Source organism: Stegodyphus dumicola, chromosome 4 (genome assembly GCF_044657685.1).
Source record: "Stegodyphus dumicola isolate Sdum_Otavi_A_Nest chromosome 4, ASM4465768v1".
Classification (NCBI taxonomy): domain Eukaryota; kingdom Metazoa; phylum Arthropoda; class Arachnida; order Araneae; family Eresidae; genus Stegodyphus; species Stegodyphus dumicola.
This window is the reverse complement of record NC_140771.1, coordinates 221,840,521-221,864,440: the sequence shown is the minus strand read 5'-3', so window position 1 is coordinate 221,864,440 and position 23,920 is coordinate 221,840,521. Positions and strand designations below refer to the sequence as shown.

The 23,920-nt window shown below is 33.2% G+C and overlaps 2 protein-coding genes across 3 annotated transcripts in view; one reads left to right on the top strand and one right to left on the bottom strand.

Annotated features, from left to right (window-relative positions):
• The window catches only part of LOC118188533 (uncharacterized), a 166,013-nt gene extending 144,240 nt beyond the window's left edge, over window positions 1-21,773 (bottom strand). The window contains exon 1 of one of the 2 annotated variants that reach the window (XM_035358987.2): window positions 21,671-21,773. The gene's annotated coding sequence lies outside the window, so the exon portion shown is untranslated. Of the gene's footprint in view, window positions 1-20,055; window positions 20,185-21,670 lie in introns of those variants that run through there. The other variant, XM_035358986.2, reaches the window with a different exon arrangement.
• Window positions 1-23,920, top strand: part of LOC118181966 (sprouty-related, EVH1 domain-containing protein 2-like) — a 339,980-nt gene that overhangs the window by 22,219 nt on the left and 293,841 nt on the right. The window lies entirely within an intron of this gene.

The window sequence follows — 23,920 nt, the reverse complement described above, 5'->3', positions numbered from 1 at the left end:
CAGAAAATGTTAATGATTTTAAACAGTGTATGAAATGAATGATCAAAAAATAGTGTTAAGGAAACTTTGCATTTCTATGAAATATTGTAATCTATAATTATGTGATATTTAATTATGTAATATTAAAAAACAATAAATATTTTTTATTGATTGCAAATTGCAGTTTTATCACTTTTCGTTTGGTATCTATTCTTCCAAACACTGTGTAATTCGTGTTTCTTTTTTTTTTGAATATTGCCGGTATCGTATGTTTATTAGATTATGTCAATAAATGAATGTTGGAAATTAGATTTTATTTTTTATTAAATTTACGTATATACGATTAGCGTTATGTATGTTTATTAAATTATCTCAATAAATGAATGTTGGAAATTAGGTTTTATTTTTTATTAAATTTACGTATATTCTATTTTCTTCGCTTACTTTTTATGTGCTTGTGATAGCAAAGAAATCCATAATAAATAGAAACAAAAAGTTTCATCCTGCGCTATTTAATAAAGAGCTTACTTTACTTATCTTACTATCGTATACTATATTATTTAAATTATTTCTGTACAGTAATAAAAGGAAAATTATTGATTATAAAAATTGCATGAAAAATTCATTGTAATCTACCACTATTCTAAAATATAGAAACTAAAAATAAGTAAATACATTTACATATGATCGAAAGAAATAGTGTTAAGAAACATCAGCATTGCCAGTAAGTACTGCAATCCATAATTATTGCTTACTATTTAAAAAACAAAAATAATTTTTTTATTAATTCGAAATTTTAGTTCTGTTACCTTCCTTCTGCTATTTATACTTTCAAACACTGCTAGTTCATGTTTTTTCTTAAATAGTGCTGTCATATATGTTGCCTGTTATGTTATTATTATATTTTAGATATGAATATGGGAAGGGTTTTTTGGTTATTAGATTTAGGTACATTTTTGTATGAAATATTTTGATCACATTTATTAACTACTTTATACAGTCTCTCATTTGCATATCTTGGAGATATAAAAGTCAATGGTTATATTTTTTACTATGAAACGCGAATAAATTTATACTTGAGTTCAGGTAAAATATTGATTATGTTACCTTAAGAACCGCTCCCTAATTTATCATAACAGGGGCAATTTTCAATGTCTCTGAGATTTAGCAGAAATAAATGTGATAATGCTGTTATAATCAGAAACGTTGTTATTTTACCCACATATATATCTTTATGTCTGATTGAGATTTATTTACTTAAAATGTACTATTAATGTTATATATTTATAGTAACCACTTTCATAATTACTCTCACTTACATACTAGAGGATTAAGAGGAAAAAATGATGAAATCTTAAATAATCGTAACTTAGAATTTAAGTTATTTAAAAAATGTAATTTAAAGTACTGAAAATAATTGAAGCTATTATTAATTATGCATCTTTAGTCTAAACAGAAATTTAAAAACTATAGTTTAAAGTACTGAAGATAATTAAGGCTCTTATTAATTATGCATATTTAGTCTAAAAATAAAATATTGTATTATCTTCTGGCTTTCCGGAAATAAAATTATTAAACTTTAGAAAAATATAAGGAATACAAAATTTTAAAAAAGAAAAAAAATTACTAATTATTAAGCTTATTTTTCTGCATAAATCAATATGTAACACAAGGACATTATAAAGACATTTTCACAATTGTTGCAAAGATGTGGAATTTTGCGAACATTTAGACGTCGTTAAGACGTCGTGATACAAACCAAAACTTTCACAATCAAAATATAATCTGCGAAAGATGCAATGACGACATCTATGCGACAAAAACCTCATCTGCAAAGACGTAATAAAGACATCTTTGCAACGGTTGCAAAGCAGTGGAGTTTTGCGGACATCTGGGTGTCTTAAAAGACGACATATTGCAACGTTTTTGCAACATGACTCGCGACCAGTTTGCAACGTCGTTACGACGCTGCCGTGCTACTTGGGATATGCTCATTTTGAAATTATTTTGCGATACTGCTATTGAACCGAATTTTATGGTTTAAGTGCGAAGAACATGATATTTAATAAATAAACGTAAAACACAAAATATTTTTAAAAACGCCCCTTTGAACGTAATTTAAAATCTGAAACCTTTCAGGTTTTTTACGAGTGTTTGAACTTTAATAGTGGTAACACAGCTGAAAAAGCGCTACGCAACAAAACCAAAGAATTTCACGTATACCACACGTAAACTACATACCTACCTTACCTCTCAGCAAAAAGACTCGTCCTGCCTACGTCACGCGCATGCGGAGTGACGCGAAGAACGAATCCTTGTATTAGCTCGCGGTCTAAAGTAAGTGTTGTCAGGATGTTTTCAAAACAACGATGTTGGATAAAAATTGAATGTGCCAGAGGTGGTACAGCACGACAGTGTCGTCAAGGGCTTCAAGAGGCTTGCGGGGAATCTGCATTGCCTTACAGAACCGTAGCAAGATGGGTGAAAGCATTCAATGAAGGACGCCAAAACGTGGCAGACATGCTGCGGCCAGGTCGTCCGAGTGTCAGCGATGCAGATGTGCAAGCTGTTGCCGCACTAATGGGCAGTGATCGCCGCCAAACGATTCGTCATCTGGCCGGGCAAACAGGATTAGCGCATACGACTGTGCTGCACATTCTGAAGGAACGCCTGCCCATGAGAAAAATTGCTTCACGATGGGTTCCACATCAATTGACGGAAATGCAGAAATGGCTACGATACGATGCTGCCCGAACCCACCTGGAGCGCTATAAGCGCGAAGAAGATGCTTTTTTACGCCGTATCATTACGCTGGATGAGACTTGGGCCCGATCATACCAGCCAGAACTGAAACGCCAATCAAACGAATGGCGCCATCATGGGCCACCACGACGTTCTAAATTTCGTCAGAATGTGAAAGTTATGGTGATTCCCGTGTACGACTGTGATGGTGTCATCCTAACGCATACCGTTCCCCCACAGAAGACCGTCACTGCGCAGTATTACTGCTCATTTTTGGAGCACAATCTCCGACCAGCTTTGAGAAAAAACGGCGACACTTTCTGCAGAACGCTCCTCTCATTTTGCATGACAATGCTCGACCGCATGCAGCGCAAGCTGTGACTGATTTGTTCAAGCGATAGGGCTGTGAAGTGCTTTACTATCCACCATACTCCCCAGATCTAAGCCCTTGTGACTATGACTTAATTCCTAAGATGAAGGAACCACTTCGTGTCATTCGCTTCCAAACTGTTCCTGAGATTCTTGCGTCAGTAGACCGGTCCATTCAAACTATCAACAAAACAGGCGCTGCTACAGGTATTCTGCGACTTCCACATCATCTGAAACGGGTTGTACACAATGCTGGCGACTATATTGATGGACTGTAAAACATGGTGACATGAAACACTTTTGTATTCCTTGTAAATAAATAGTTGCCACTATTAAAGTTCCAACCCTCGTATTATTATTATTTTCTTTGATTATTTTAATTTACACGTCAATTCTGGAGGCAGTAGTTATGAAGCAGGAAATTTAGCCCTCAACTGGAGTTAGAAAAGGATTTTGTGGTATACCAGATCGATATTCTAACTGAAGAACAAGCAGAAGGAGTGCCAAGAAGTAAAGACGAAACGGACTCATTTCATCTTTACATACGAATTCGAAAATAATCTTATATTTTAGTATTCCAAAATTTTGTTAAATAAATAGAAATTCGATAAATTTTATGTTACATAATCCAAAAAACTTTACAGCCGTACACAGTATACACAATGTTCTCGTGCTTAAAATTTCTGTCGGACTACATTTTTCTTCTAATATTTTTACACGTGATTGTGTTTACATAATGTTCGAATTCATCTTATTTATAATTTCTGAAGTTAATAAAATAACTAGAATGTAAAAAATCCTACAGTTGCGCGTAAATTGACATACAGAATGCAAAGAAGATGTAGAGACATTTTATATTAGAAAGTCGTGTTTCTAAATTGGTGTCCATCGTTTCAGAGAAATAGATATGCATCTATATGGGAACGTTAAGTATCCACATTTTATGTTTTATTACATAGCAATCTTCAAAAAAAAGTCATAATTTGCAATATATCCTATTCGTAAAGATAACATTTGCTTTAAGCCTTAGCTCTGTGTGACAATATAGCATTCTTCAAAAAAGTTCTACAAATGTCCACCAAAGTCCGAGCGCAATCCTCTGGATTACATATCATATTATCTATTATCTGCTTAATGTCCTTTCCAATAATCCTGGTATTTTCTCTGGTGTTGCTTTCTATGTCAGTACGGCTTGTCTCTAGAAGCACGTTTCAAGTATACAGTTTTAGGCTGGAATGCGTCAAACTGGTTAAATTATGGGAATTATTATATCATTTTTGGAACCCATCGGTCACCCTTGATCAAAAGATGAATACATTTTCATTCAGTCTCATGCCAGATGCATCCAGCCTGCCACTTCATGCTGCTGAAAACATCTTACAGCTAGTTTTAAAAATTTTGTGACAGGAAATCCAAAGAAACATTCGGTGACTCAATGAAATGCAAAAGCTGATTGAAAAAAAAAATTAATCTACATTTTTTCCGTTTCCCGGTATTTGACATGACAGCTTTATACCAAATTTTGCGAAAGTTAAATGTCGACGTATCTGAAGCTGCCGCAGGACAGCTGTGACCTTAGTATTTGGTTATAGAGAGTGGAAATAACTAATGCATATGGTAGTGACGGGTAATCGAGACATCTCTTGTATAATTGTATGGCACAGATGTGATTGAATTTTATGTTAAACTTGGGAAGCTCTGAAATGAAACGTTTCAAACGTCACAGCATACGTACAGTGATCAAACATTTAGCCACGCCTCTTTATTTCAACAAATACAAATGCACTTCATGACGATAACGTGAAAATGATCGATAAAGCCAGGGGCAGATTTAGACTTGATAAGGCACTAAGCTATTTCAGATATGGGGTCTTTTATAAGTCCGTGTATAATATATTTTGATACTATTTATACTATAGTTTAATTTTTTGGGGGAACCCCAAGAAAGTGGTGGGGATGCTAATCTATAGCTTGTGTAGCGTATACGTAAATCCGGCCCTGGATAAAGCATACAAACAGTGATGAAACATTTAGTCATGCTTCTGTATTTCAACAAATGCAGATACACTTCATGGTGGTATCGTGTAAATAATCGATAAAGTATACAAACAGTGTGAAACGCTTAATCATGCTTCTGCATTTCAACAAATACAGATGCACTTCATTGCGGTAACATGCAAATGATCAATAAAGCATACAAACAGTGATGAAACATCTAGCCATGCTTTTGCATTTCAACAAATACAGATGCACTTAATGGCGGTAACATGGAAATGATCGATAAAACATGCTCTGGAAGGTTATCCAGTACTTTGTGAACGTTAATGTTCCATATACATGACTAGAGAATGAACAGTGATTCTGAATTTAAACACTTTAAAAGCCACTTTCTTGCAACAGTGAAAACCAGATGACCAGATTTATTCGAGAAACGATAATTTTGCTCCAAGACAATGTCTGCCTGCATGTTGCTGTTGCTGCATTAGAGGCATTATCTTAAACTGATCTGTCAGTTCTTAAATACCTTGCCGATATATGATTTGGGGGCTTTCTCAATATTGGAAAAGCAATAATACGACAAAAATTTCTCTTAGATAAGGAAGTAAAAACTGTTTCACCCGTAGTATTAGCAGAATGCCACATAACAATATATTTCATATTTCAAATTTTTTATAAAGTGCATTGCAATGTGAAGGATTAAAAAAAGAGAGATTACGGTACCGATAGAGCCATTAAAAAAAAAAGAGAAATTACGGTACCGATAGAGGCATCTCCTTCTGCAGGGAGAATCAGTCTTACCACTTTTCAATCAGCCTGCATACGAATACATGTGCATTTCCAATAAACATAAACAGGATTCTTGAGGGCAGATGTCATAACGATTCATCAGCTTATCACGAACGTTTTGGATCTGTTACACATTTTGCAAGGTTCAAGGTTACTTTGTAAGCAGCTCAACTTGTTTCTATGTGAACTGAGAAAAAAAATTAGAACTATTGAGTGAAACGATCTGTACAGCGAGCGCTATCGACAGTCACCAGTAAAGATTGTCTAATAGGCCTAAAACTTATTTTTTTCCTTATTTCGTTCTCTTCTCTACGTGCAGAAATTTAATGAGCGTTTTATTAATTAAGCAATTACGTATTTCTAATACATTTCTGCTCTTATGATTAATAATTAATTACCGAAAAGAAAACCTCTAACACAAAGCGCGTTCGTTAAGCATAAGAACTGTTTAAGAAGTTACTGTAACAAATATGATTATCTAAATTTTGAATTTGAAATGGATTCTCATAAATTTTGCTGATGTCAGCTTCGGAACGAAAGAAGACACATTCCTGACATAAAATGGGGAAAACATTGCCAGACCTGCGAGATTTATAATTTAGGTTATAAAATTTGTCATATTGATGCTAAGTTATTAATCCAAGATTAAATTCATTGTCCAAAATTTGAGATTTCGAAAGCAAATCAAATAATTTTTTAAAGTGTAACAAAACAGAAATTCTGTGAAAAGCTTTGTTTTCTGTTTATCTGACATCATGCCTTATTATTTAAACCATTATCACTGACGTATTAAATTATCATTATTAATCACGTGTTAATTAATTTATAGAACAATCATATAATTACATCAGATTTCAAATCACAAAAATCAGAATAATAAATTAAATGTTCTGTCTTAACTAAAATATTCAAAAGTTATTAAAATTAATACCTAATTTTAGTACCTTCGCCCATAAAAAAGGAGCAGCACTAGGATTTTTTTTTTTTTTTTTTTTTTTTTTTTTTTTTATTTCTTTCTTGATACGGTCTATTTTACAATACTATACTATTAAATAACAATGAAATAAAAAATAAACAGCTGTGTTCCATTCACAGAAAATGTATTCCTAGATCATTTTTATTCACAGAAATAAATAGTAGCAGTTTTTCCATTATTTGATGCGTTATTAAATTCTCTTAAAGTCAACTTCGTTATACAATTTTAACACATTTTTATTATTTTTAAACCATTTATAAATAAATAAATTTCGTTTTTTTAAAGCACGCGCACAAAATAATTTTATCTCTATGTGTAATAATTAATTTAGCCTTCATTTCTTCAATTTTAATCAATATAACATTAAGTATGTTAAATATTCTGCATGATTTTTCGAACTAAGAAAATTAGTTTAATCTAAATATTTACGTTATTACAAAAGCACAAAAAATATCGACGATTTAAAAATTTTCTTCGTCTATTTCATTCAAGAAAACTATTTATCAAAGATTGAAATATTTCAGATTCCGTTTTAAGCATGAATAAATACGCATTGCAACTTAATTAAAAATTCTGTATTATCGAAACTTTCCTTGAAAACACCTCATTTTTATCTTATTTTGAAACGAAATGAAATAAACGGACTCAAATTAAATGAATCCTCTTAGCTTTCTTATTTAAAATTAAATTTTTTATGGCAGGTTTAGCTTAAAACTGACAAAAGAATCAATTAAAAACAGGAAACGAATTTAATATTGTCTCGTTAAATAGTTTTCTTCTGATAAATTGTTCAGCATCTATCCAGGCAGTGTTAATTTAATAATTACGCGACACTCGAGTTATCCCGCAGATACTGAAGGCGGATTTAAATTAAAAAAGAAAGGTAACAAGTACTCATTTTGAATAACAAACTTGCTCAGCAGTCGAATTAAAGAGTCCGCAGTCTTTATGAATAAGATGTAGAAGACTTCTTTACAAAACTTGTTTTCTGCATTGTTGAGTACGCGAAAGTATTGCGAAAAAGCAAGTAAATTAAAATCTGATATAACACAACTCCATATTAGCCAGATTTAAATTACTATTTAGAGTTATGCAATCGCAGTAAAAATCTGAAAAATGATATACATGTATAATTCAGAAGACAAACACTATCTTAAACTCCCTTTTTTTTTTCCACTCTCTTAGACAATAACATTTACACCATAAAAAATTCAATAGAGTTTGTAAAAAAGGTTAAAAACATTTCTCCTAGTAATTTACTCATGGTTTCTTTTGATGTAAAATCATTATTCACCAAAGTCCCGGTAAAGGGTGCATTAAGAGGTCTAGAAACCAGACTTCGCGAATTTCATTTCTCTTGCATCGAAACTGATGAGCTAATTTCTCTCACTCAACTCTGTTTGAAACAAACACATTTTGTTTTCCAAAATAAATATTACAAGCAAACTGAGGGATTAGCCATGGGAAGTCCCCTCAGTCCCATCCTGGCTGATATCTACATGCATTATTATGAATCAAAATTGTGTGAAACTTTAAACTTCCCGGCATGGTTCCGCTACGTAGACCATACTTTTATCCTGTTTGAAAGTAATAAAGATGATTTAAAAAAGTTCTTTCAACAATGAATTCTATTGATCCTGCTATTCAGTTCACTTTTGAACTTGAGACTTGCAATTCTCTTCCGTTTCTCGACATTCTGGTCACACGTAACACATCCAACTTCAGTAACCTTCGTCGGTTTGCCTTCCACCAAACTTGAAATCATGTCATTCGACTAAACAAAAGTTAGCTTCATTTTATTCCTATGTTTTCCGTGCTCTTCCAGTTTGCTCCTCCAAACTAGCCCTTGATGAAGAACTAAATTATTTAAAAGCAATAGCTATTGACAGGGGCTTTTCACCCAACATTATTAATCAAGCAGTTAAAAAATTCTCATCTCAACACATTAAAAGGCGCACTCTTGTTTTAGGAGATTATAAAAATTCTGTTGTCATTCCCTTCTTTCCATCAATTAGCTATAAAGTTGCACATATTTTGCAGAAATTTAACTTTCGGGTTGTTTATTCTCCCATCAATAAAATTCCGAGTTCCATACTCAAGGACCCCATTCCGGATATGAATTTTTGGGGTATTTATAGGATTCCTTGCCAGTGTGGTTTAATTTACATTGGCCAAACTAAGAGAGCCTTAAAATTTCGCGTCAAGGAACATGAGGCATATGTTAGAAAAAAGGAAACACAGAAGTCTTCTGTTGCTCAAAATTGTTGGTCCGAAAATCCCACTTTCAATTTTTCTGCTGCCAAAATTATTCAAAAAACATCTTCCATTGGAGAACTGGATTTTCTAGAGGCATTTCACATTCATAAAAATCTTTCTGTTCTAGTTAACGATCCTAATTCCAATCCAAATTTACCTTCGGCCTTTAAAGAAATTATGTTTTAGTTCTGGTTTCACCAACAGATGGCGCCACTTGCTTATTCTTGTCCAGGCTTTCTCATCTTATCGAATCATTTTTTCCTATCTTGTTCATTTGCGGTTTTGCAGCTGAGGATGGTGGTTCGGTAAAACCATCGAAACTAGTCCTGTGGAAATTTTGTAAATATAACGCTGATTTTTGTTGTTTGTCTTCTGAATTAGTATTTATTCGGCGTGTTATTGTGTCTTAATATATGTATAACTTTATAAGGATAACTTCATAAGGTATTTCTTCCGCCTTCTTAGCGTGCCTTCGTGATGTAGTGGTCTGGACGCTGGAAGCGTATTCCAGAGGTCCGTGGTTCGATTCCCGGCGATGGCATTGTTAATTTTTCATCACACCTGCTGCCAAAATACCTAACCACTCATCAAAATACTGTTGCGCGGCTTACGGATTCGTAACAGACTGAATGAACACAGAACTGATGATAGCTTGATAAAATTTATTTTTACCCAAAGAAACTTTTAACAGTTCTGTAACTTTATTCAAAAATACTCGTACAGCTCTTCATAGAGTTCAATCAATAGTTACACCTCAATCTGCTGAGGACGTTAAACTGAACCCAATGCAAAGCGCATCTAAAAGACGAAGCTCATACGAAGATATCTCTATAATCCTTATTCAGCTCTGAACTAACAACCGAGAAAATCATGCTCTTCTCGGTCTTTACATAGTTTTTCCCTTTCGACGAGAAATTGGAAGATATATGATGACCGGATACGGTTACAGTTACACATAGGTATCAACTGCATTTATTTAATCACATTACGAATTACAGTTATGCAGTGTCCGGACCAAAATGTCGCCAAATGGTTGCCAAGCTTGGCGACTTCTTTCCAAATTTGGCGGGAAAAATTAGTCGCCAAAACCGTAGTCAGCTTGGCAGTATCTCACCAGTTGACCGACATAGCATTTACCTCAACGTTAGATTTGACCCTGTAATCTTGTTTTCCATCTTCTGCTTGAAACAGCTTCGTCTCTTTCAAGCATTTCATGTTACGTTATACAAAAAATACTATAATTTGATGTATAATTTCACTAAAATTGTTTATATATATAAAAGTCTTAACAATATATTTATCGTGCTGTTATCGCATTAAAAATCTATCCATCCCTCCGTTCTGGGAGTCCAGAAAATTGAAAGGGACTCTTGTTTGCTCAGGACGTGGAGTCTGCTAGATGTGACAAATTCTTGTATAATTATTGCTTTGTTGCTCTTTGAAAGGGAGCCCCAAAGAGTATTTGAGGCATTGAAATCTTCACTAGAAGGTTGAACGTGTGGTGGAATGCTGTTTGGGAGACTATAAGTTCAAGTTCTTTCATAGTGGTATCTAGTTCCAGGTTTGGGGAAAAGTAGGCAGGGGTAATTAGGTAAGTATTGTCCAGTGCGTTTATTGAAATGATCACTGTGTGTTGCTTTGTGGTAAAGAACTACTGAAGAAAGAAGACCTTAAGACTTCAGTGAGCAAAGGATGGTTCAGTGAGCAAAGGATTTTACTTTAATAGACATAATGTTCCTGATGTAGTACTAGGTCCATCGAGTGCTCTTGTAAAACTTGGAAAATATAACTAGTTTCAACCTCTGATTTTTGCAAATTGCAGTGTAGAAATTTTAGACAGACTGAATTGTTTGAGACTGGAGCAATGTTCAAATTGCTAAATTGTGATGGCAAAATGTAATTATATTCTCTGTTGCATCACTGAAGAAAACGCTGTTTTATACATTTGACATGCTGAGATTTGTCTGCGTGATCCATGGAATAATTAGCTTTTTGCTCCTGATTGGAATAGGTACAGTTGACGAATTGAGCTAAAACCTAGGTCTCGAAATTCACAAACAAAAAGGGCATGGTTAGTCTTTCAAAATTCCTCCTCACAGAAAAACTAAAATCTGAAAAATCGCCAAATAACCCCCCTCCCCCCCCAAAAAAAATAATAATTAATAATATTCGACTAAAAAAATCATAGACACCAACACATCGGAAAGAAATTACTACGTATGAAAATACTTTATTTGAAAAGTAAACAACTACAAGACCACTATGTAATGAATAAATGGAAACGCATTTTCATTTTCTGTTATTTAATGCTAGGAAACCAGTTTAAAGGACAGTATGCGACAATAACGCATAATGGAAACTAATTAGTTTATGTAAATAGAAATTGTTATTTTAAATGTATTGAACTAAAAGTAAGATTTAGGGAAACAAAGATCAGTAAATTAAAAGTATTTCCTTTATTCTGAGTTTAAATAATATGGCTTCAAGCTAACAATTCTATTTCCTTTAATTCATTAATGATTGTAATGACTAAAAAACTCTAAATATTAAAAATTTCAGAATTTTTCATTGCGCGTTGAAGTGCATTTCGAGCCTAAAGTTTCAGTTTATTTTCTTATTTCCATAATGAAGGCAAAAATATATATATAAATAAATACAGTTTTTATAACTTCAGCTTTTATTGAAAACTTATAAAATAATTAATAAACTAAAACGAGGAAAATAATTTATCATTCAGTTAAAAGAGAACAAAACATTAAGTAATTCTCTTTAAGAAATTAAACTACAATTTTACATTTCGAATAATGAAAGCGTGAGATGCCCTTGTTGAGTTTATAAAGGTAACAAGTTATACTTTTCGCAGTAAATTAAATTAATAGATTTAATGAATTGACTTTTTTTAGCGTTTTGTTTGTTACTTTTATTTATTAAATACCATATTCTTCGCACTTAAACTATAAAATTCAATTCAACTGCAATATGGCAAAATAATTTTAAATGCGCACGTCTTTAGAATTTCCGATGCACAGTCTCGCGTGCTGAAGATAAAAATGTTTTACGCAAAATGTCAAAACGAAATTAAGAGCCCGCCAGGTCTCTTGGGCTACAAATGTCACACGGTAGGTTTCATCGCAAATATTTTTAGATATTAATCAGCCCATAAAGTCACTTGCATTTTAAGAAAAGGAAATAAATTGTAAATATAAAGTCTGCCTATAAAAAAAGAGAGAGAGAGAGAAACAGCATTAATAAAATGGCAGAAACCTTCTATGAAATCTTTGCTAGTAATTATTTATAGGAAGGGGAGTGACCTTAAAATCTATTTCGAAGCAATGGCCAAGGTAAGAACCGATACTTTTCCCGCTCTGCATATTTGTTTAAAAAATTGTAGAAAATCGTCCAGTGAATACCTCTTTAACATTCTTGTTTTTAAAGACAGTAAAATACATGTTTTATAATTTGTGAAAATTTTAAAAACTGTATAATTGATATATTTTTAGATGTTGAAATTTTAAAATAATAAATGCCAAAGAAAAAAAAAAAAACGAAAAACCTTTGCGATATTCGGAAATTTGCCAAAATCTCAGAAGCTGTGTAAAACATTTATGTCAATTTCATTCAAAAAGTAAAAGACCATGTTGTCAATTTGGTGAGATTGCAAAGAAGTTGTGTATTTTGAGCTACTTCCAAGCAATCAGACAATCGGCTCAGATGTTTATTGCCAAACAACGTCGCAAGGGCAAATCGCAAGGAAATCGTGTTTCACCACGACAATGCGATGCCTCACACATATTTAGCAACACGTACGAAATTATTGGATCTTGTTTTTTGGCGGGGAGAAAGTTATATCGTATTCCCATATAGCCCCGTCTTACCACCATCAGATTATTATTCATTTTGAAGTTTACAACACTTTTTAAATGGTAAAAATTGCAGCAATAAGATGACTCAAATCACACTTGCTTGAGAGTCCTGCTGATAAAGACCAGAAATCTTATGAGCGCGAAATTATAAAGCTACCAAAAAGATGCGAAAGGTCATCGAATTTATTTCACACTAAAAAACCAAAATTGCTTTCTTTCAAACCCGAAATTTTATGTAGATTAATACTATGTTGAAAAGGATTATTGAGACTAAATAAGGAAAACATCTCCAGTTTGACGTACGATCTATTCCTGCAGTATTATTTCAAACAGAGCTAACACAGTTTAGCTGCTAAAAGCAATCATTGTTTCTGCAGGGCTTTTTGAGTCTACTTCCCATTTTGATGAGCAGAATTTATCTTCTTAGGTCTCCTTACAGCATCCAGTACACGATTGTTAATTAAGGTAAAATATTTTGATGTGCATATTGCAATTTCCTACACAATATTTTTGTTAGATTCTTGAGGAAGTACGGTATTACTGTTTACGAGATTCGGACTTACACACAAGTATTTTCTCCATAGGTGTCATTTAAGAAAGGTGGTAGAGTGTTTGTTGTTTGTTCCTGATGAGTATGAAGAATGAGTCGCTAAGTGAAGAGCATGTGTAAATAATACACATTTATATTGCTTTTTAGCACAGCTAACTATCATTCTTCTACTAGAGGTAAGGAGCAGTCACACTGATGTCAACCTGACACTGATGATAACCTGTTTCGTGAGGCTTTCTGTTGCAGAAAGAGAGACGATAACTCAAATACTCTACAGCTCTAAAAAGGACAATTGTTTCCTGGTTCGGAGGCATAATTGTTTATAAGTATATAGTTTCTCTGTCGCATGGAGGCGCTTAGAATACACGGTGCCTCGAAAATCCTTTCGAATGGTTTGGTGGTAAGGGAAGGAAAGGGGACACTCTTGAATCCAGCCCCTCCCGGAGTAATTCCTTCAAATCTGGAACGGAGTTCAGCAAAGTCGCACTGTCCAAAGTGCTCAAGGCCTATGTCGACAACAAATCAGTCCTGCGCTCCTTGTCACGATAGAATTTCGTACTCTTGTTCTGATGTTACTTGTCAGATAAATGAAATAAGTCAACAACAACAAAAGCAGAATTATTCCAGAGTTGCGGAATGCCATCTTATCAATAAAAAAAGATCTAGTACTACGACGCCAAGCCTGCAGACACCCATTTGCGGCCGAGCGATAAAGCCGCTGAACACTGGTATTTGGGTCCGGGGCTCGATTTTCGGCGAACGGGCCGGCGGCATGGGCGTTTTCGTAGTTTATCCCATGTGTCACATGCATATGAGCCCGCTTCCCTTAGAAAGTCCCTCCACCCCTCCCGTTAGGCAGATAGCCCTCATCTGCTTTGCCCTGATCAAAGTAAACCAAGCCAAACCCTGTCTGCAGACAACAGAGATGCTTATTTTCGACCATGTGCTTTCATTTCAGCATTAGCTTATTTGCATTCGTCTCTTTAAGTACGTAAATTTTTATTTTGAGATGATTTTCTCATAAATCTAAAACAAATTTGCAAGCATATCTAAAAGCATTTATTTTACGATATAAAATATGTACATGTGGGCCAATGTTAACCGCCATTATATTGCCACACGTTGTCTTAAATCTTGTATTTAGTGCAATACAAGGCAATTTTCTATTTTCTTAAACAGTTATTGCCATTTTTTATCTCTTTACGTAAGTCAATGGAAGGTAATTTAAGAATCTTATAAAAATGCAAATCAACTATGGAGAATGTTGTCTTTTGGTCTTTGTATATAATAAAAGACAGATTTTCACAGCAGCTTACACTCAAAGAACTGCATTTAGACATCAACTAGCCTATTAAATATTTTTAAATGACATCACGTGTTTACGAAAAGATGCTACAAAATTATTTGTCGAAATATTTGCACTTCTTGGGGGGAAAACATGTCTTCATTTCCCTTTTCTTAAAGTTCGTCTCTATTTAAGAAGTCATGTCCCTTTGAAATCTCAAAATATGTCAAAAGTACAACACAAAGCTCAATATGTTCATAACTAATAGGTTTACGATTTGAAATTATGTATATTTATTTCGATACCCTGAATATTTGGGTATATTGAATATTATGTATCCTGGATCCTGTTACTTTTACTTTATATTTCAGATATTGAAATATTTTTAATGAAATTTAAAATAAATACGTTTTTCGGTACTATTCGGTTTTGAGGGCCGTAAAAAAATTGCAGCGAAAATGTATGCGCAAAAGCGCCAAATCTTGCAAACGCGCCCATTTAACCGCGCGCCACATCTAGCGTATGCGTTGATTTCAGATTGAGTAAATTTATATAGTTCTATATTTCTTAAGACGCCATTGACATACTAGTTTAATTTTTAAATCCTTTTTTGATTTTAAATCCTTTTTTGATATCCTTTGGATTTAACAATTTGGGAATTGCCCATGACGAAAAGTCGGCAATAGAATTTTGGGTAAAGTGCAGAATCACCCACTGCTTGACGCGTTTTTAAGAATTGCACATACTCGGTATCCATGTGCACATCGACCTATTTTCACTTAAAAAAAAAAAAAAAAAAAAAAGAGTCCTAGAATTGCACAAAAATGGCACTGCGCCCACCCTTGACTTTATCTATGTACATATCGACCTAGTTTCACTTAAAAAGTAAAAGAAAATTGACAAAATTTCAATTGTTTTTACCCTTGTAGAAAGCGGCAAACAAATAAGTGAGGGGTTCTGCACTTTACCGAGATTATTTTCAAAGAAAAGGCATCGTTTGAACAACCAACGAGATGAAATTATGCTTTAGCGATAAGTCGGTAGCGAAATAGCGATGCAGGCATCCATTCAGTTATGTTCAGCAATTTTTATATAAATTATAATAATGGTTTGAAATAGTTATTTACTCTTATGCTTCCATTCAGTCATGTTTAGCCTTTTTCATATAAATTATAATAATAAAAATGTATATATGAAATTAAGCTTTCATCTAAATTAAAACATCCATCTTAGATAGTTATTTACTATTATACTTCCTTTCTTGCCGCAATTATTAGGGTAGCCGCAATTATTTTTGGCAGCATTGGCATCAACAATAGTTTGGCGATTTTTTACGGCCCTCAAAACCGAATAGTACCCGTTTTTCATCATCGGTATGAAATTGTAAGATGTAATGCCTGCAAATAAATAGCTGAATTTTTTTCTAATTAAAACTAATGTATAGTTAAAATGACTTGTATTTTCTTAAAAATTTACTTTTCAAAAAAAAATTGGGGATTCAAAAATCGATTATTTCGAAAATAAAATGAAAAGTAGTTTCTAAAGTTTGACGCAAGAAGTATAATAATTGCTCATTTTACACCCACACTGACTTTATGCATTTAAAGCTTAGAGTTATTTTTTTAGCATATCTTGCGTTCCAGAGAGAATTTTTAATTAGGGTGGCTTTAAGATACATGTAAGAAATCTAATTTTCATATGAAGAATAAAATTGAATTCATATGTTTTGGTCTTTTTAAAGGTATTTCACCCCTTAACTCAACCAAACCGTGCTTTGTGAGTACGATTTAATATACCCCTGAAACAAAGATGGCAATAAAGTTTTGCTTTAAAGAGGGTGAATTGTATGTCACAAACGACGAAATTAATAAGCTTTGAATCTTTAATTGTTATTGAAATCTTAATCATTCTTTTAACTTCTAGTTTAAATAAAATTATCCAAAACCAATGAATTGGATTTTCTTGATGCCATCTACATTCATGAAAATCTCTTAACTTTAGTTAATGATTTTAAATCGATTTTAGTTCTTTCTAAATATTTTTAGTTTATAATTCGTAATATTTTAATTTTCAGTTTATGTTCTGCTCAATAGATGGCGCTAGTTTCAGTCATTCACTTTTCTTTTATGTATTGTTTTCGTTTCCTCTGTTTAAATCGCATATTCCCGGCATCCCGGCAAAATGGAGCAGAGTATATTTTTCTCTTTGCAGAAGACTGATTGCTTTAGTCTTAATTTCACAGCATACGGATCGCCTATAAAAATCAATGTTAACCTAAAATAAAATTTCGCTTGATATTACATTTAAAACCGCCGTGCTTCTGTTCTTCCACTTCCATACGTAAATTAAAACAATTAAAAGCTAACATATCTCATTTATGACCCAATGTTTGATCTTGAATTAATTGCTTTTAAAACCTCTCATCAAAACAATAATTGGAGATTTATTTGGCGAAAGAAAGAACACAATTGAAAAGACTTTTGTCCTTTCTTAATTACTTCATGATAATTATTTTAAGTTTTATTGACAATTATATTTTATCTAATAACTATCATACCTCCCCTTTGATTCATGTCACATATACTGCTGACCATAAAATTTGTTTCACCTGGAAAGAAAGCAAATGTCAGAATTTTATTTATTGTGCATATACAGTACAATGGGAAGAACACAGAATTAAATTTGAAGGTGGACAGACTTGCTACCTCTCGCAGCAGCAATGGCTGTTTATCGAGTCCACCTGAGCTTAGGTGGCACATACGGATGCTTCATTCCATGCAGCTTCAACTCTATACCAGAGTTCATCCATAGTATTGACTGGCGTGTAGTAGCGTAATCTCTCAACAGTCCATGATCAGATGTTCTCAGTTGGTGACAGATCTATAGAACGGGCTGGCCAGGGCAAGAGTTGATAATCTTCTGTATCGGGGAAAGTCAGGACAACACTAGCAACATGCGGTCGCGCATTATCGTATTAATAGACGGCCTCACACAGGACTCTAAAGTAGAGTACAGCCTTATATATCAGAAATGTAACGGCAGTTATTCAGATATTACTGGTTACTCCCACAAGACGATTTTATACAAATAACACTCCATACAAGCACGCCAGCTGCTGGGCCCGTACGGCGATAACGAACGCAAGCTGGCAACATTCGTTCTCCTTGATCCTTCCAGTCACGAATATGTCTGTCATGATGGCTGTACGAAAAACCGGGATAAATCCCGGTTTTTCGTACGCGGGTTTTCGTTTTTCGTACGCGGGGGTTCCACTCTTATGTCCAGTGTCATCTTTCATCGCACCAACGTAGGCTAGTCTGTTTCTGCTGCAGCATCAAGGGGAGCCGCATCAGTGGTCTTCCTGCTGACAGTCCGTGATGCTGCAGACGTCGTTGCACTGTCCGTGCAGACGCTAGTTATCCCGCATACAAGCCCAGTTCCTGACTCAGGGTACTTAACGTGACTGTACGATCCCTCAAGCCCGAGGAGGTAACGTATCAGTCTTCTCAAGCGTTATTGTCCCAGGACCACCTAAATTCTATGGGATTTAGTGTGACTCTCCTCCACTCATGATTCCATTTTCGCTGGAGAGTCATAGGATCCCGACCAAGCCGAGCAGCAGTGCTTCAAAACGACAAAACACAGTCCTGATACGCCACCATTCTTACCACGGTGAAATTCCAACACGTGCTGGTAGGAGTTTCTCCTTCTTACACGAGGCAGAGCATGATAAATGATGTCTTTATAAACTTTCGAATCTTTTAAATTTTTCAGTTTAACCCTAATATTTATCTTCCTGTATATTTTAGCACATATCTATAACGCATCGTAATTTAAAAGTTTCCGATGTAAATTCATTAAAACATTTATTTTTCCAGATCAGTATTTTCCTACAATCACAAGCTTGAAAGGGTGAACTGGCATAAGAGGATTAATAACCTTTTCTTCTTTGTCAATTCGGATTGTAATCCTGCAATGCATTCTTCTTGCCGGATTTCTGGATATATATTTACTACTTAACGTGGACGTGAACGTAATGTGGGCATCTCATACATCATACATTTAATGGCACGAACACTTTATTATCACACGAATAAAACAAATAGTTTACACAAAAAAGAAATAGAACCATATGTATCATTATTATGTTGGCATACAGCGTGTTTCTTTCGTTACTATCAGTCTCCTGTCTTCTAATATAAGTCACGTTATAGAGACATTAGGATTTTTTGGAAACAGCAGACTTGAAAAATGAGAAATGCCCTCCCCGGGAATCGAACCACGGACCTCTCGAATACGTACCGAGCGTGTAGCCCACTACACCACGAAGGCTGGAGAAATACCTTATATACTCCCCCTTTTAAAGGGCAACTGGGGTTTTAGGAAACCCAATCGCCAAATCCTGGTGGTGAAGAATCATCATTCACCACCTTTTAGTTCGGGCTTATCACAAATCCTTTGTTCTTAATTTTCATCATTTATAAAGAAAGAAATTTTTGCATGATGCAAATTACTTTTTGCACCATGTATATTATTTTTTGCATTATTACAAATAAACAATACTTAAAAAAATGGTATTCCCCCTTTTATGGAAACCCTTTACCCGAACGCATGAATCACTTACAGAACAATTACACTTTTCTTGAAAGATCTGGCTATTTAGAGCAATTAATGATCAAACTTAAAAAGATATATATCATGATCATGAAATTAAATCTTATTATACAAAAACGATATTTATTATAACGAGTACATGAATTCTGAAGAAAAATATAAAGAAACAAAATTAGCAGCTTAAGATATATTCGGTAATATATTAAATGAAAATAAATATTCCTACGAAGAATATAAACGAGCGGAAAAAATATGGAATAAGATTGAGATTAAAAACTTGAGTGAATATGCGGATTTATATGTAAAATCGGATGTATTAACACATATCTTTAAATACTTAAGAGAGATATATGCTTAAAAACATACGATTTAGATCCGCGTCGTAATTTGCAACGCCAGTGTTAGCTTAAAAGCGATGCTAAAATTTACGAATATTGAATTGGAATTATTGAGTGATTATAACATTATTTTAATGTTAAAAAAAGAACGAGAGGGGGTATAACTCAGTGTTGCAATAGATAGCGAAAAGCAAATAATAAACATATGGAAAATTAGGATAAAAGTAAATCATCTGTTTATTTAATGTATTTAAATCCTAATAATTTATGTGGATGGGGTATGAGTCAGTACTTACCATATGGTGGATTTAAATGGAGCAACAAGATGGTGAAATTTTGAGAATGCACTACAGTGGACAATTATTTGAAAATATTAGGTGTTCCCAGAATCTTTTATTTTAGAATATAAACATAAAGCAGATTCGCATAATATATGTAAATATCAAAGATTACCAGAAAATTTTACCATCGATAATGAACATTTAATTCACTGGGATATCATATCAAGATATCAGACGTTATCTGAAAAGTTTATTATTAAAGATGCTTCTAAAATAGATTGGCAGAAAATTTCAGATTATCAAACATTGAGCAATAGTTTCATCATAGAGAACTTTGATAAATTAAATATGACACTGATTTACAGATATAAAAATTTATCAGAAAGTATCGTCATAGAATGCTTGAAATAAGATATAGATTGGGATGAGGTTTTCAAATATCGGACATTTTCAAAAACTTTTATAATTAAATATATTGACAAAAATGGGGATATTATATTAAAAACAGATATATCAAAAGAAATTGTGAATATCATATTAAAGAAAATGGTTTTAAAATATCTAAAATTTCTTCGAAAACTTAATTTTGAATCTTACTTTTAATTAGTTAATTTTTATTCTCACTTTTTAATCATTCATTTATTTTTATATATTTTATAATTCTATCTTCATCCATTTTTAATTTGTTTTTTAATTTGTCCCCTAATTTTTATTATTTAAATTTTTCAATTTTATTTGTTCTCGTTATATTTTTTTAATCATCGTGTGGTCATTTTATGCCCGTCCTCATTTTTGTGGACACTTAGAATACTTCATTTTCAAGACTTTTTCGTTAGAAAATTTAAGTTTCCTAGCCCGAAAATATTAATCTCCAATTTGAAAGATTGAGCATGTAAATAAAATGAGACCGAGAAACTAATTAAAATTGCAAATTTATGTATTTCTTTTTAGATCTTTATTTGTTTTATCTACTTTCATATTAGAAAAGTTAAATTTTGTTTGTATTACCCTCAAACCTTTCAATTCTTGTCCTAGTTCGTTAACTACTCCCGTTGCAATCCTAATTTCGTAAGTGGTTTTATTTATTGTGATTAATAGTTTCTGTGATTATCTTTTCTGTTGTGATTAGCTAAGGATAAAATTCCTGTTGCCTTGCTTTAGGGAATTTGATGCTATTTTTTATATCTTCAAGACAAGTAGCTTTATCTGTTATACTTGGAAAGTAAACGACTATCCTTTAAACGTGTGATTGCTTTCTTTAATTGCAAATTATTAAGATTGTTTATATCAAGGTTTGCTGTACTACCAAGTTTGCTCTTCTTGACCAGAAATGTTTGACTGTGTGATGTCACTGACTCAGTGCGCTCAAAAGCAACGACTCCCTACCACCTTCGTTTCAGCCTTTTCTGTAACTCAAGTGACGTTACTAAATTCGAGAGATGAGAACAGCATATCTATTGACCTTGGTACAAATAAAGTTCACTGAATTTTAACCTTTTCTTGTGTAATTTGGTTCTAATCACGGAGATAATACGCTGACATTTGTTAAAGTAACTCAACAAATTATTAAGCGAAACTATTAAGCGTTAGAATTATAATGAAGGTTTCATAACATAGACATAAAGCTTACTTTAATTCCGAAATAGAAGAGCTTCTTATGTGAATCCAGATAGAGGAGAAAAAAGCATTTTTCCTTATCAGAATATGAAAGAATAGGAAAAGCATTTCCCTCTGAAAAGAAAGCAGTAGCTTCTGTTTATTGTTCTTTTTAAAAGGATTTGCAAACATATGCAAATATTAAAGTAAAAGAATTCTAAGTAACATTCTTTATTATAGGCACCGTTTGTTACTGTTTACAAATAGTTATCAGAATTTTGAACTTTGACAACAGATTTGAATAAGAAGTTCCGAAAGCAAATGCATAACTTCTGGAACCTTCACTTAGTATGAAATGTGGAATAAAAATAAATCCAAGAAATTGCATTTATTTTGTTGGCATTTATTTTGTTGGCAAAATAAATGCAATTCCTTGGAACATAAGTTTGACTCCAATTACTTTACCTTTTTACTGGAATCAAATTATTTGACTCCTGCATACTTAACGTAAAGTAAATGTTCATGTTGTCATGGTAACCTGAAAATCGCTGTGTGCTATTTTAGTTACTTTATTTCCTTGCAGATTTGGAATTAAGTTTAACTTCTATTTCTTAAGAAGGATTTAAGATCAGACTACTTTCTACTTAGCATGAAATTGCTATGCATTGCCAAATTTGTTTTCAATTCTTAGTATCTATGCTGAAATTTTTACATGTGATTAAGTTTAACATTGCAGATGTCTACTCCGTTATTTTCTATTTTGTTTGTTTAAGAATGTTAAATGAGTCGTGTGTCTCCCCTATATAAATTGTCGATTTAATATGTCAAACACTAATCAATTTGAAGCTCAAAATCTCCAAAAACGTTTTCTGTTTGTTATTGTGTTTTATAAAAGTTACAGTTACAATAAGGAAGATAATTTTTATAATTAAATAATAAAGAATATATATATATACTAGCCGAAGTACCCGATGCCAGTAAAGTTAAATTGAGAGTAATGCATCTAACAACAGAGAGGAAGATACCGTTGTAATCCTTCTCTAATAACGGTGCACAAAATACGATTCATGGTCATACATTTTTCAGTCTGATGCGATTTGGAACCCATATAAAAAATTTTGATACAAAAATAGCTCATTCTCTTTCATTATATCAGCAACAATGGCATGCAGTTTTTAATGATTTTCGTGTTCCTAATCAAATGGTCGTAAAACCTCAAGTTCCATCCAATATTTCACCTATATTCAATTTTAGTCGATTAAATGTGGCACAAAATTTATCATAATTGATCAGAAATCAATAACGCGAACAAACAAACACACAAACGGGCATTTTTCTTTATAGATACAGATTTTGTAAAACTTACAAATTTTTTATTAGCAAACTCTACGATTTGAAAATGAGCAGTGGCAACACTTTTCGAAATAAAGCGTTTTTATTTCCAGTGCGCGAGACTGTTGCCACTCGAAGAAATAAGTGCGAAAATCAGCGCTTTCAGGATTTTTTAAATAATATTTCGGCTGATTAAAGTCGTAGGAAGATGTACAAATTCTGTACAGCTTCATCATGCTTCCATCAATGAAAAGATTCTTCTAAAGAAAGAACGCAGATCTATTTTTAGAATTCAGCTCAATAAACATAGGGGAGAATTTTTCCATCTTCGATTTCTGCTTCCTTTTCGCCGTTACAACGATATCTTCTCTAATCCCCCGTCACCACCTCCACTGTTCTCAACCAAGTTTGAATATACTTGCCCAGAGATTAGAGATTGAAAACATCCATCGCATCGTTGCATAATAAAGCTGAATTTCTAAGTGATGTGAAGATGGAATCTGAAAAGTGGAATACCATGCAATGAAAACATCTAGAGCGATATTTGTATTCTCAGAAGCTATTTTTAATGTATTTATAAAAAAGGCTGATAAAAATGAATTCTTACCGGTAAAAAATTTCATGTGGAGTTCTTACTAGCCAAAGCCCGCAGAGAAAATGTAAGAAATAAGAGCTAAAAATATACCCAATATTTTTTTCTGTTGGCAAAGAGAATCTGATATCTATGCTCGAGCATATATAGAGAAAAAAATATGCTGCATTGTAAAATGCATGTGTCTTATCAATTGATACTGTATTTTACATCCATAGGTTAAAGACTTTATTTACTGTATGACGCAAATAAAACATTTCTTGACACAAATAAAACATTTCAAAAAGAATTGCTCACTGAATGGATTAATATCTTAAAAGGTCAATTCAATTAGAAACCTGAAAAATTAAATCTAGTTTT